A 13401-nucleotide genomic window follows, 5' to 3' on the forward strand; every position below is an offset into this window, starting at 1 on the left:
AGCCTGGAACGGCACATTTGATGAAAAAGAACACGAAGTGAGGGTTTCTGGGTCTAAACGGAAGAGACGGTGCCTGGATGCTATAAAGAAACTGACAGGTGATAAACAAAGTCATAAGTTACTCTGTCGGTTATTCTAAACTTCATCAGTAAATTTCCACGCCTCGTGTGGGCCTAGAGGCATTGTAATATATTTTTAGTAAAATTGTTTATCTAAACAAAAAAATACTTGCCCTGGGCCTTGCACAACGCAAGGGTAGCCTGGCCCCTAAGAATAGAGTCGCCAGGTCATGTGGGTTCGGGGTTCAGGAGATTCTGTCCATTTCCCTGAGGAGTTTCACCAATTTATACTCCTACCAGCCGCGTGTGAGAGCGTTCCTGCCGTTCCACATCACCGCCAGCACCCCGTACTTCCTTTTCACGTTTTCATCACCGTGGTGGATGTAGTGGGATCCTATTAATGGTGTTCATTTGCGCTTCTCTGATAATTAATGAAATGGGGCATCTTGTCGCCTTTCCCTTGGCCATTTTGGGGGCCTCTTTCTTTGTACTGACTTGTAGCGGTCCTTCGTATATCCGGGATGTGAGTCGTCAGTAGGATAAATGCGTTGCAGATACCTTCCCCCGTCCTGTGGCTTCCAGCTAGGACTTGACACTTTTGAGGGTTCTGGGGCTGACCCTCACCTTTTGGAGTGAGGGGTCACATTTTGGGGGCCTGCTTAGGAATGGGAGCTCTCACCACCACCAAGGGGCTACCCCGGGAGCAGGCGTGGAAGAAGGAGAGAGAGAACGGGGGGGGGGGGAGAGTTTGGGAGACACCGACCGTTCGTTGTGTTGCAGATCACTGCCGTGAGGCTCAGCACACATCGTGTCCTGGGTGGATGTCTTGATCTCAGCCGCTGGCTCTTCTGGCTGGAGGGCTCCTTAGAACACTGGGCCCCGCCCCAGACGACAATCTGCATTTCTTTTTTTTTTATGTTTATTTTTGAAAAAGAGAGAGAGAGCGGGCACAAGCGGGGGAGGGGCAGAGAGGAAAGGAGACACCATCCGAAGCAGGCTGAGCCACCCAGGCGCCCCGAGAGGATTTGCGTTTCTAACAAGGGATGCCGATGTCCCTGGTCCTGGCACCAAACTTTCAGCACTGCTGTTTCAAGCCTGGTGTCCTGTCCACCACTGCCTCCCAGCCAGGGAGGGAAACAGAACTCTAGCCACTGACCTGCTCACCTCCCGGTCTGACCCAGTGGGAGGCGTGTGCAGGTGTTTCTATGGCGGAGGGCCCAGCGCCGCCAGCTGTGTTACTCTCCCTGCTCCCACAGACCCCCCTGAGACCCCACTGCAACCCAGCAGGCCCTGCAGTCAGCCAGGTCCTGGCATCTCCTCCTGGGGCAAGTTGATCAACGTCCACACCCTCCTTCTGGAAAACAGCCATCAGGACAGGACCTCCAGGGAACCAGGAGTGAGGTGTTAAGGACACAGCACTCAGCACAGCACTAAGGACAGCACAGCACTCCATGAGTGGTGGGTTTTTATTGTGGGTTTTTTTTTTCAGTCTATTTATTTATTTTTGAGAGAGATCGCAAGGGAGGCGCGAGGCGAGAGGGAGAGAGAGAGAATCCCAAGCAGCCTCCACGTCGTCAGCACCGCCATGGGGCTCGAATCCATGAACCGTGAGATCATGACCTGAGCCGAGATCAAGAGTTGAATGCTCAACCGACTGACCCACCAGGTGCCCCGATATTCATTATTATTATTATTATTAATTCTTGAGTTCTGGCTCTACAGAAAAAAAGGGGAAATGGCCAAATAATGGAATGGTCAAATGGTGATTTTTCTCTAAAATATAGCAAGGCCGGTGGAATAGAGAGGAGAATCCCATATTCAGGTCTTCCCCAACCACCCTCTCCCCAGCTCCATTGTGCACGTGCACACACAGACAGACAAACATGGACACACAGACACACACCTGCACGCACACACCCACTCCCACATTCACCCACACACCTGCTGCCTCGAGGTACATCTGAGACCTTTTGTTAGTTGACCGATCAACAGTCTGACTCCCTTTCTCACTATAGGACACATACAATGTGCTCTTGCACCCATACACCTGCAGGGTGAGGCCTGCGTGACACAGCTGTCCCCTTAGCTGTGGTGGGCAACCTCACACACACACTCCCGCTGATAATCCCCGATCAGACTCCGGCCTCCCCACTCCGTTCCTGCCCCTGCACACACACTCCCCACCGGTCCAAGCTTCATCTGAGATGCAGGAACCTGCGGAAAGAGGGTTGAGGGTGTCAGAAGGGACAAGAGCAGGGGTGCCCTGGTGGCTCAGTCATATGAGCGTCTGACTCTTGACTTCAGCTCCAGTCATGATGTCATGGTTTATGAGTTCAAGCCCCGCATCGGGCTCCGCACTGACAGTGGAGGCTGCTTGGGATTCTCTGTCTCCCTCTCTCTCTGCCCCTCCCCCGCTCACTCTCTTTCTCTCTCAAAAATAAATAAATAAACATTTGTTTAAGAAGGGACAAGAACAGGGGTGCCTGGGTGGCGCAGTCGGTTAAGCGTCCAACTTCAGCCAGGTCACGATCTCGCGGTCCGTGAGTTCGAGCCCCGCGTCGGGCTCTGGGCTGATGGCTCAGAGCCTGGAGCCTGTTTCCGATTCTGTGTCTCCCTCTCTCTCTGCCCCTCCCCCGTTCATGCTCTGTCTCTGTCCCAAAAATAAATAAACGTTGAAAAAAAAAAAAAAAAAGAAGGGACAAGAACAAACAGAAACCCATGGGGGAGGGGAAGGAAAAAAAGAAGAAGAAGAAAAAAAAGAGGTTAGAGTGGGAGAGAACCAAAGTATAAGAGACTCTTAAAAACTGAAAACAAACTGAGGGTTGATGGGGGGTGGGAGGGAGGGGAGGGGAGGTGATGGGCATTGAAGAGGGCATCTTTTGGGATGAGCACTGGGTGTTGTATGGAAACCAATTTGACAATAAATTTCATATATTAAAAAATAAAATAAAATAAAATCTTTTTTTTAATTTTTTTTTCAACGTTTATTTATTTTTGGGACAGAGAGAGACAGAGCATGAACGGGGGAGGGGGCAGAGAGAGAGGGAGACACACAGAATCGGAAACAGGCTCCAGGCTCTGAGCCATCAGCCCAGAGCCTGACACGGGGCTCGAACTCCCGGACCGCGAGATCGTGACCCGGCTGAAGTCGGACGCTTAACCGACTGCGCCACCCAGGCGCCCCAAAATAAAATAAAATCTTGATTAACAAATCCCCCCCCCAAAAGAAGGGACAAGAACAGAGAGAAGGGGATTCCCTGGGGCCCCCACTGCACTCCACCCATTATCTTACTCAATGCCAAAGGCAAGGAAGGAAGGCAGGAAAGGGGGCCATTTCTGGAGCCAATTGCCTGAGTTTGAGCCCTGCTTCTGACACTCACTCGCTGTGTGACCTTGGGCAGGCTACTTAACCTTTCCGCGCCTCAATTTCCTCATCTGTAAAGTGGAGATGACAAGTATACCTCCCCATAGGACTGCTATGAAAAGTAAGTGAGTTAAGGCTCATAAAGCACGCAGAGCGTCTGGCACACCATATAGCCCATGATAGACATTAGTGTGGTTATTATCCCCGTGATAACTCCTGCGGAAGAGACTGTGTCCTGTGCTCCTGCTGGGGAGCTGAGTTCCACCTGCAGTGCAAGTGGGGGGTGCAGATTGGAGCCAGGCTGTCTTACTACCCGCCAGGAACTTTTCCTGCTTTGCCAGAGTGGTCCCCCCTTCCCCCCCACACCGGCAGCTCCCCTAGCCTGTGCCTCTCAGTCAACTCCGTCCTTCCAGATGCCCAGGCCCCAAACCTTAGTGTCATCCTGACTCAGCTCTTTCTCCTACAGCGTCAGCCGACCCAGCGGCAAGCCCCACGAGCGCCACCTTCAAAGGCACCCGGAGTCTGCTGGCTCCGCAGCCCCCACCTGCCGCGCCGGCCCCAGCACCCTGCACTCCTTCGGGGTGGTCTCCCCTCTAGCCCCTGCACCTCCTCTCCAGGAACAACAGCCAGAGGGATCCAGCTGAATGTAAGTCAGATCGTGTCCCTGCTCTGCTTCAAACCCTCCGATGGCTCCCGTCTTGCTCAGATCAAAGCCAAATCTTTATGGTAGCCCCAAGTTCCTGCGTGCTCTGGCACCCGGTCGCTCTCTCACCTGAACTTCTGCCCTCGCTCGCCCTGCTCTGGCCCCACTAGATTCCTGATGTCCCTCCAACGCCACCCTGCTCCCCCACTTCCACTGGGAATGCTCTCCCCCACAGATCCACTTGGCCCACACCTACCCTTGCTTCAGGCCTGTGCTCACAGGCCACCTCCTCAGCGAGGCCTAGGCTGACCACTCTGCTTAAAACTGCAAACCACTCCCAACCAGCCCCAGCCTCACCCCCTCCTACTTCATCACTGTCTCACAAACTATTATTCTTTCCCATTTACTAACTTATCAGTAAATGTATTTTCTTCTCCACTAGAATCTAGGCTCCGCAGAGGCAGGAATACTGGCCTGCTACATCCCCAGTGCTTAAAACTCTGTCTGGAACATAGCAGGTGCCCAGTGAATGTTGAACGAGCGAATGACCCAGCAGAGCTTGGAGGGAGAGAAGCCGTATTCAGGTCCTTTCCTCCTCCCTTCTCACCCCTGGATGGTTTCTGCACGTGCCCACAGCAGGAGCTCAGTAAGAGGGCACATGATCTGGGTCTCCCTGCCTTTAATTTTGTGGTTGCTCAGATTTTTAGAACATCTTTTCTGAGCCATTTACATTTAGATTTTCGCGGAGCAACTGTCTACTGGTAGAGAGAGAACCATGGTGGAGTAGCATTTGGGGTGGGGGTGGGGGCAGTTGCTCTAAACCACTGCTGGGGCCAGCGAAGGGTTGTTCACGTCCAAGACAAGCCACAGATGGAAAAGGGAGGCAGCCAGGGGAGAGGACAGAGAGAAGAAAAATGCCTTTGTTACTCATTTCTCGGTGCACCTACAGTAGAGCAAGAATAATGGAAATCAGACTAGAAGCTAAAAAAAATCACCCACCGTCCTGACATCCTTCACAAATCGCACTGTGACATATTTATTTGTGATGACAGGCTCTGGGCAGAGGCTGGGGACAGTGGTTCCAGGGACACAGAGCAGGGGACCGAGTTACAGGACCACCCTTGGAGACCCCAGCCTCAGTGCCAATGTGCCAGATGAGCCGGAGCAGAAGCGGTGCCAGCTTCCACTGAGGTCCCATCTGGAAAATGGGGCAGAGCAACCAAAGCCTGAAAAACACAGAGGCAGCACATTCAGGACGAGAGGGATGCTGGGTGGGCGAGAGGGAGGCCAGGCAGGCCGGGTGGGGGCCCGGGGCTTTGGCACCAGATGGTGGGCAGTTGATCTCCGCTCCAGGCTCCGGGCTCCGGACTAAGTGAGCTTGGCCATCTTAACCTGGGTTTCAGCTCTTACAAAATGGGATACACCTCTCACAAGGTTATTGTGGACATGAAATAATATAATATTTATGTATTTGCATTTAGATATTTAGGTATAATAGTACATATGCGTATTTCTATACAGCACATCTACAATTTAGCACATATAAATATCATTTTACAGGTGCAATAAGTCCCCTGCCAGTTTCCCACTACTCCTATTTCCATTCTACCAAAGGGAATAGCAGAGGAAGGAAGTAAAAGAAATCAGAATAAAAATACCTTTGGTCTCATGCACTTGACCAAGGTTTTGAACCCAGTACATGGAAGAGGAATCTCATTTAGAACATATCATTCAAGGGGAGACAGGGTGGCTCAGTGAGTGAAGCCACAGGCTCTTGATTTCAGCTCAGGTCATGATCTCACGGTTTGTGAGACCGAGCCCCACGACGGGCTCCGTGCTGACCGGGGGGGAGAGCCCACTTGGGATTCTCTCCCTGCCCTTTCCCCTGCTTGTGCTCTCTCTCTCTCTCTCTCTCTCTCTCAACCTCTCTCTCTCAATAAATAAATAAATGTTAAAAAAAAAAGAACATATCAAAGCACAAGAAAATGGTTGTTTCCCAGCAAAAAAAAAAAGCAATCATTATAATATATCACACATGCACACATTATCTTCTTTCATCAAAATCAAGCTGAGGCAATTACCAAGCTTCTGAATGCTGCCCCCATTCATGCCCCCGCCACAGGACTTCGCAAGCACAAATCCCTCCATAGAGTCTAAAATCCCGCCAAGTGGGGAACTGACAGCTCCAAAAATTGCAAGAACCCTGTGATGTCAGGAAACACGCGGCATGGGTGGTAAACAAGGGCCTGATTTCCATCTGTCTCCGTTTCCTCCCCAGGTGCCACCCTGGAAGGAACTGCCTGATCCCAGGGAGCACAGCCATGTGACGGCGTGCAGGGGGTGTGGAGTGGGCTGCACGGGCTCTGCGGTCCAAACCCTGCTCACCTCCTGGGTGCGTGTGAGCCTGAGCCGATCCTTTGGCATTTCCAGGCCTCAGTTTCTCCATCTGTGAATCGGGTTCCTGAGTCTCTACTTCCTAGGAGATGGTGTGAGCCAACCAAATAGCACGATGCCTGCCTGGCACATAAGATGCTCTCATAGTGGAAGCTGCAGGCACCCCTCGAAGCTCACCGGCACGCACCCTTCCTGCCAAAGCCAATGGCTTCCTACAGACAGGCCTTGGCAGGTCCTTCCCCAGAGCCTTCACTCACTGCCTGGACCCTTGCAGCAATCACACGGATGACAGTCAAGAATCGGCAGAGACATACCTGGCTTTTTTGCCCCTCGGAGGGCAATTCCACTCAAAGAAGGGTCCCAGACGTCCCCAGGAAGTGAGCCCAGCTGCTCACGCCCATCACCTGCTCATTAACGCCCCCTATATTGGGTTCCTTCCCTTACCTCTTCCCACTTCTCTTCCCCCAATGAGTGTTCCCTGGGCCTGCCTCTGGGGAAACTTAACCTAAGACAGGGCTCGATACATGTTGGCTATTAAAATAGTAAGAAGGGGAGCATGGTCGGCTCAGTGGGCAGAATATGTGCCTCTTGATCTCAAGGTTGTAGGTGCAAGCCCCCTGGTAGGTATAGAGATTACTTAAAAATAAAGTTTTAAAAAAAATAGTAAGAAGAAAAGGGGCCAATAATATGGCAGCATCTTGAGGCTGAGATCCTAGCAGACATCTAGTTAGCGTCCCTTCTAAGACTCTAAGAGAGTCGGCTGGAGACCACTGGGGATCCCCCGCAGAGACGAGGTGGGGGGGTTTCATTATTGTTGGGTTTTCACTTCCCAAAGATTTACAGAAACAGAAATAAGTTGGTCAGGCCCTGGTTGGGGGTAGAAACAAAACCTGTTTTAGATCGAACCAAAGCACATTCCCGAAAGTATTGTATTACAGGAGATCTTTATAACAAACCTATAGTGAACTTTTCCTCCTCTTGTGGGGAATGTGGTTCCTAAGAACTACCACCTAGTTCTGTTCCAGACCTGTCCTCGCGCTCCCGGGGAAACTACAGGAAGGCACTTAAAAGCTGATTCTTTAACTATGGCTTTCTGTTTTGGTCTTGCTGATGTAATCATGACTGTACTGAGCATGAACAATTTCTCCTAAAGGTCAATGAGGTTTCAACAAGTCCTGGGGATGCCCCCCCCCCACTTTTGGTTGCAAGCCCTCACTAAGAGGGTTATTGCTCATGCACTTACTCATCACACATTAATTTGGGGCCAAGGAAGGGACAGACAGGGTGCTGGTGGCTTTGGGGGTGGGCGTCAGCCAAAGAGAGATGGCAGAGGTTGGTTTTGTTCAAATTTTCAAGGGAATGCAGAGGAAGAGAAGAAAGTGGCCGGACAGACAGCTGGGAGCACAGACCTTTGTAAGACAAGTAGGGAAGTGGAAAGGGACCCAGACAGAATCACCAGCCAAGTCAGAGGAAGTACATCAAAGAGATGGGGGCAGAGTGGGGAGATTTTTCACTATCAAATTGGAAAAGAAATTCATGATAATACACAGTGTTGTTGAAGACATGGGGAGTCGAGCAATCTCTACCGTGAGCTGTGGTTATAACTTGATACAAGTTTTCTGGAGGACAATGTAGTCAGTCATGTGTATCCCAGAGCAATTTTTCTCTCGTTCATTTATCAATAGATTTCGCTTTTGAAATGTTCTTCCTAATTTTGTTTCTAGCAGGAGGAAATGGGGGGGTCCCTGGGTGGTTCAATCGGTTGAGCTTCTGACTTCAGCTCAGGTCATGACCTCGCGGTTCGTGGGTTCGAGCCCCACGTCGGGCTCTGTGCCGATAGCTCGGAGCCCAGAGCCCTGCTTCGGATTCTCCTTCTCTCCCTCTCTATCTGCCCCTCTCTCACTCACTCTCTCTGAAAATAAATAAACTTTAAAAGAATCCCAGCAATATTGGTTCAACAAATTATGGTTTTATCAAGAATGAAATAACAGGAGAGCTGCTTAAATTGATGGTGTGATTGTTTATCGATATGCGAGAAGATTCGACAAATACGGCCAACAGGAAAACAAGTCACGGAGCTATATGTCAAGGATGATCTCCATATTTTTTCTGGCTAAGTAGATACTGATTAAAATATACAAGAGCTGCAACACAGTATCAGTGGGGGGTCCTCTTGGTGATGGATGCTGAGGGTGTCTGTGCGGTGGGGCATCGACTCCATGTGGTCTGTTAGGACCTTCAGGTGACGCCCGTTTAGGTGACGCGAGCACCACTCAAACCCCTTCTAATGTGCATCCCTTTTGCAGACGTTGGAATTGCCGTCTCCTCAAAAAACCCGCTATATCTCACAGACTCCCTTGTATCTCGGTCACCTCAGTGACCTTACAGCTTTTGAATACTTGTATGGACTGAATTGTGTCCTCCCAAATTCATACGTGGATGCCCTCACCCCCAGTGTGACAGGATCTGAAGGTGGGGCCTTTGGGAGGTGATTAGGTTAGATGAGGTCATGAGGGGGGGGCGCCATCATGGGCTTAGTGCCCTTGTAAGAAGAGACCCCAGACAGCTTTCGTCCCCTCACCCTCTCCCTGCCATGTGAGGACACAGCAGGACGGCGGCCATCAGGAAGAGTCCTCACCAGCAACTAGATCAGCACCTTGCTCTCAGACTTCTCAGCCACCAGAACCATGAGGGACAAACGTCTGTGGCTTAAGCCCCCCAGTCTGTGGTGTTGTGTTAGAGCAGCCTGGGCCAGTGCAGATACGATTTCCATCCTTTATATGGCAAGCCAGACTTCTGAAGTCTGATTCCCTTTCATGTCTTAAAGGTAAACTTCGTTTCTAAATGCTCTGATCTCCACGGGGCTTGGCTGCTTCGGCTATTCTTGTCTGTTGCCTGTAGCTCCATTTCTGGGGAGTTCCGGTGCCCTGGAATCCAGCGGCCCAGCAGGGCTCAGGGCCCCGGGGCGGCTGGTGTGGATGGAGGCAGCCGTGCCCTGATTCAGCAGCCGGGTCAGGGTGGTGGTGCTGTGGATCAGGCACCGGCCACTAGAAGAACAGCCTCCCCCTTGGTGGCCGAGCTCTGCTGTGTGGTTGTAGAAATCAATGCTGAAAATTTCAGCTGGAATCTGCTCTTCAGCCCCTGATGATTCTACAGACCAATTGAGTCCCCTGAGAAATGTCCCCTTCTCTGCCCTGAAACTAGCCTGGGTGTCCTCACCTCGTGATGCCCGGCAGAGGAGCTGGGTGTCCCCCCCACCCCCGCCTCGCCCCACCTATTTTACGGCAGAAACTCCAAACCCAGCTTTCCTTGGGGTCTTTTGATTCTCCAAAAGTCTCAACAGCGACTATTCCAGTCTGTTTGTCACCCTCTGGTCATAATTAATCCTAGCGCAAGGCGATCCCTCTGCCTGAACACGACAGCTTGTCTACAAAGATCTGATTTCAAAGATCTAGATCACCATATTTGCATTTTTCTGATGTTTACTACCCTGTGTTACCGATATCATAAAAGAAGTTCCAGAAATAAAGGTATAACGTGTGAAGGTAGGACACAAGGCAGCGTAGGATGCTACACTGGACACAAGAACCCCGTTTAGCAATCGGTTCCCTAAAAAGAGATGGTTGGATTTCACCACTGAGTCCTCTAGCTATGTGTCATCTGATACCACAGTGGTCGCTGCCTACTGAGCACTTGAAATATGGTTACTGTGAATTAAGATGTGCTAAAAGTGTAAAATACACATCAGATCTCAAAAAGCTGGTACAAAAAAAAAAAAACAAAAAAGAATGGAAAATGTCCCACTAATAATTTTTTTTAATGAATACATGTTACAGGTTGAAATGATACTAGTTTGGACATATTGAGTTAAATGAAACATATTTATTTCAAAAGTAAAGTTAATTTTACTTGTCCCTTCACTTTTTGGGTTTTTTTTTAAGTTTATTTATTTATTTTGAGAGAGAAAGAGAGACAGAGCAAGTGAGCGAGCATGATTGGGGAAGGTGCAGAGAGAGAGAAAGAATCCCAAGCAGGCTCTGCACTGTCAGCCCAGAGCCTGACTTGGGGCTCGATCTCACAAAATGTGAGATCATGACCTGAGCTGAAATCAAGAGTTGGACGCTCAACCGACTAAGCTACCCAGGCACCCCTCTCTTTCTACTTTTTGAAGGTGGCCGCTAGAAAACTTTTAATTCCATGTGTAACTGGCACTTTATTTCGATTGGATGGCCCTACCCTAAAGCATCTCAGAGATGGGGAGGGACAAAAGCCTCACTTTGGGGGTCAGGAAATGAGGACACTAAAGGGAGATCCGGGGAAGGGCTGGGAAGGTAGCTTTTTTCAGAAAACTGGCAGTAACAGGGGAACAAAGACAATGGCTTGGGGGGAGAGGAGGGGAAGAGGAGACATATTTAAGGGTGGGGAATCTGAGGATGCTGGGTAAAGATTAGGATATACGAAAGGGAAGGCAAATCTTCCAGAGAGAGGAAGATACATTGAACCAGTCCCAGAGTGGGGATGCGGGACAGAAACAGACGCTGAAAGTCCCACTGAAGAGGAATACCTACGAGCATTGTTCCCTTAACTGGAAAGGCAGGCTGGAACAGTGCAGGGGAACACAGTAAGCTATGTCATATACACACAAAGACTGGGAGTAAATCACTAGGAACATTAGCGCTCTCCAGGAGTGGCATTGCATTTTCCCCAATGCGGGTTTCTCTGTGCTTTCCCAGGGTCCTCCAACAGATAGGTATTGATCTTGTAATTAGAAAAGCAAATAAAAAAATTTTTTTTCAAGACTCCAAGAGGCCTGAGGAGCTTCTGGATTGGAGAAGGACACACAGAAGGCAGTTGTTCTGAGTCCCCTGGAGATTCACCCCAGGCTGAAAAATCAGAATCTTGAGGAGGGGGCTCCCCAGCTATTTGGAGGGAGCCCAGCTCAGAGCCTTTCTGGCTTTGCTGCGCAGCCCGTAAAGTTGCCTGGAGGTACCAGATGTGATGACACAGATGTGAGTACTGGGTCCAGGCTGAGAGGCTATCAGTGTCTTAGACTGAGGGCCCTTCCGGGGTTGCTGGCTCCACACCTGTTCTCAGGCAGCAGCAAAGAAGCCTGGGAGGGCTGCTGGGGCAAAGCCCATGAATGAAAGCCTCCCCACGAGACTTGAGGCTGAAGGAGGGGGGCAGCACCACCCTGGCAGGCCCCTGCACAGCACCGGTGCCCTGGAACTGCCTGTTGCAGTCAACTAATTCTTCAAGCCCTCTGACCTTTAGTCCCCTGCTTCGTGGCAAGGGCTGCTTTGGGTCAACCTGGTCTACCTTGGGTTTAGGATAAAATGAGCTCCCGACTACTTCAGGGAGCGCTAACGATGTGCCCAGTCCCACTAAACCTTCACAACAACTCTACTGTCCCATTTTACAGATGAGAGAACTGTGGCTCAGAGAAGTTAAGCCGTTTGCCCAAGGGAATTAAGGTCTGAGACTGATAACCAAGTGGCAAAATCAGAACTCTCATCAAGGTTGCTCACTGCAGAGCCCGTCCTGTGCTTTCTTTCTCTTTTTCAAAAACTCATCGAATGTTTACTGGATAACGAACCATTGCGAACACTGCTGAAATCTGCAAGTCACCCACCCAGATCCCTGTCTTGGCCACCCCCTGAGAAGGAAGCCGGGAGCCAGAGGGAAGCCAGAGGGATAGGGGATGCAGGGAGAGAGAAGAGGAAAAGCAGGGAGAGGGAGGAGCTAGACAGGACGCAGGGCTACACTCCCAGGGACACACACACACACACACACACACACTCACATGCACACACAGGCAAGGACCACGGGCGTCAGTCTCTGCCCCACCTGGTGACCGCAGGGACATCAAAGAAAGATCAGGCATCCACAAGACATTTCAGTCCTTCCTATCTTGATGTGTCTGTCGCGAGGGGCTGGACCAAGGTCATTGGACTCTGCCTTCAGGACACATTAGCCTTGAGCCAAGGCGGCTCTGATCGCACCCACCAACTTCGGAAACTTACTCTCCATATCCTTGTAGCCATCACCTCCCTTCTTAGAGTGAAACAACTTCCCTGCTACCATCACTTCAAAGCCGGTGGCCTGCAGAGTCCCCTTGCTGCAGATGTCCAGGCTTCTGGGGAGCTGATCTTCTAACTTCTTGTGCTGCAGGTACTTGGATTTGTAGCTTCAAGCACCACAATAAATGACTCAGGTGGCAAGGACCATGGCTGGGGACCACAGCTTGAGCAGGGACACAGACAGGTGACCTACCTGAGGCACGGACAGGAGAGCTCAGTCCTTGGCATGCATCTGAGTGTCATGGACACAGGGTTTGGACCTGAGGAGGAAAGTCCAGAATGTTGTGTCTCTCTCCCGTCAGAAAGGTGGAGAGTCCTGGGCTGGCCTCCTGAGGGGAGATGCTAGGCACGGGGTGGGGGGCTTTGAGGGGAGGGACCCCTGAGAGGGGGCCCGGAAGGTACCGTGTTCAATACAGCATCGTTTTCAACTTGTCAGAACTTGCCAAATGAATTACAAAATAAAACCCCAAATGACAGAATAATGAGCAATTCATTTGAAATGTAAAATAAATAGGTAAATCTCTGGTGAGAAGGCAGAATAAATGGCTTTCGGATGACATTTGGTGATTAAATTAAACAGTAATGAACTTGTGAGTAATGTGCCCAGAGATGGCTAGGGAGGGTGATTTTTTTTTTTTTTTTCTCAAGCCGAGGACTTAAAGCTCCAGCTGTTCCCAGTTCTCATGTCTGGGAGCCTAGCTAGGGGTCAAGGGAGTTGGAGGGGAGCAACTGACCCACCCACTCCACCAGAGACCCAGCCTGGAGTGGGGGGCCAGCCTTGAGCTTTGAGGGACCCAAGCCCAGGTCTTTTGGTACTAGGCGAAACTTCCAGATCATCTAGTCTGCTTCTGTCATTTACACTAT

The 13401-nt window shown here is 50.6% G+C and overlaps 1 pseudogene; it reads right to left on the bottom strand.

The window, feature by feature from the left end:
• Positions 1 to 12385: 12385 nt before the first annotated feature.
• Positions 12386 to 12685, bottom strand: LOC112848584 (selenoprotein W pseudogene; annotated as a pseudogene).
• Between the last annotated feature and the right edge of the window lie 716 nt (positions 12686 to 13401).

This window comes from Puma concolor, chromosome C1 (assembly GCF_028749965.1).
Source record: "Puma concolor isolate L17-30 chromosome C1, mPumCon1.1.hap2, whole genome shotgun sequence".
Taxonomy (NCBI): domain Eukaryota; kingdom Metazoa; phylum Chordata; class Mammalia; order Carnivora; family Felidae; genus Puma; species Puma concolor.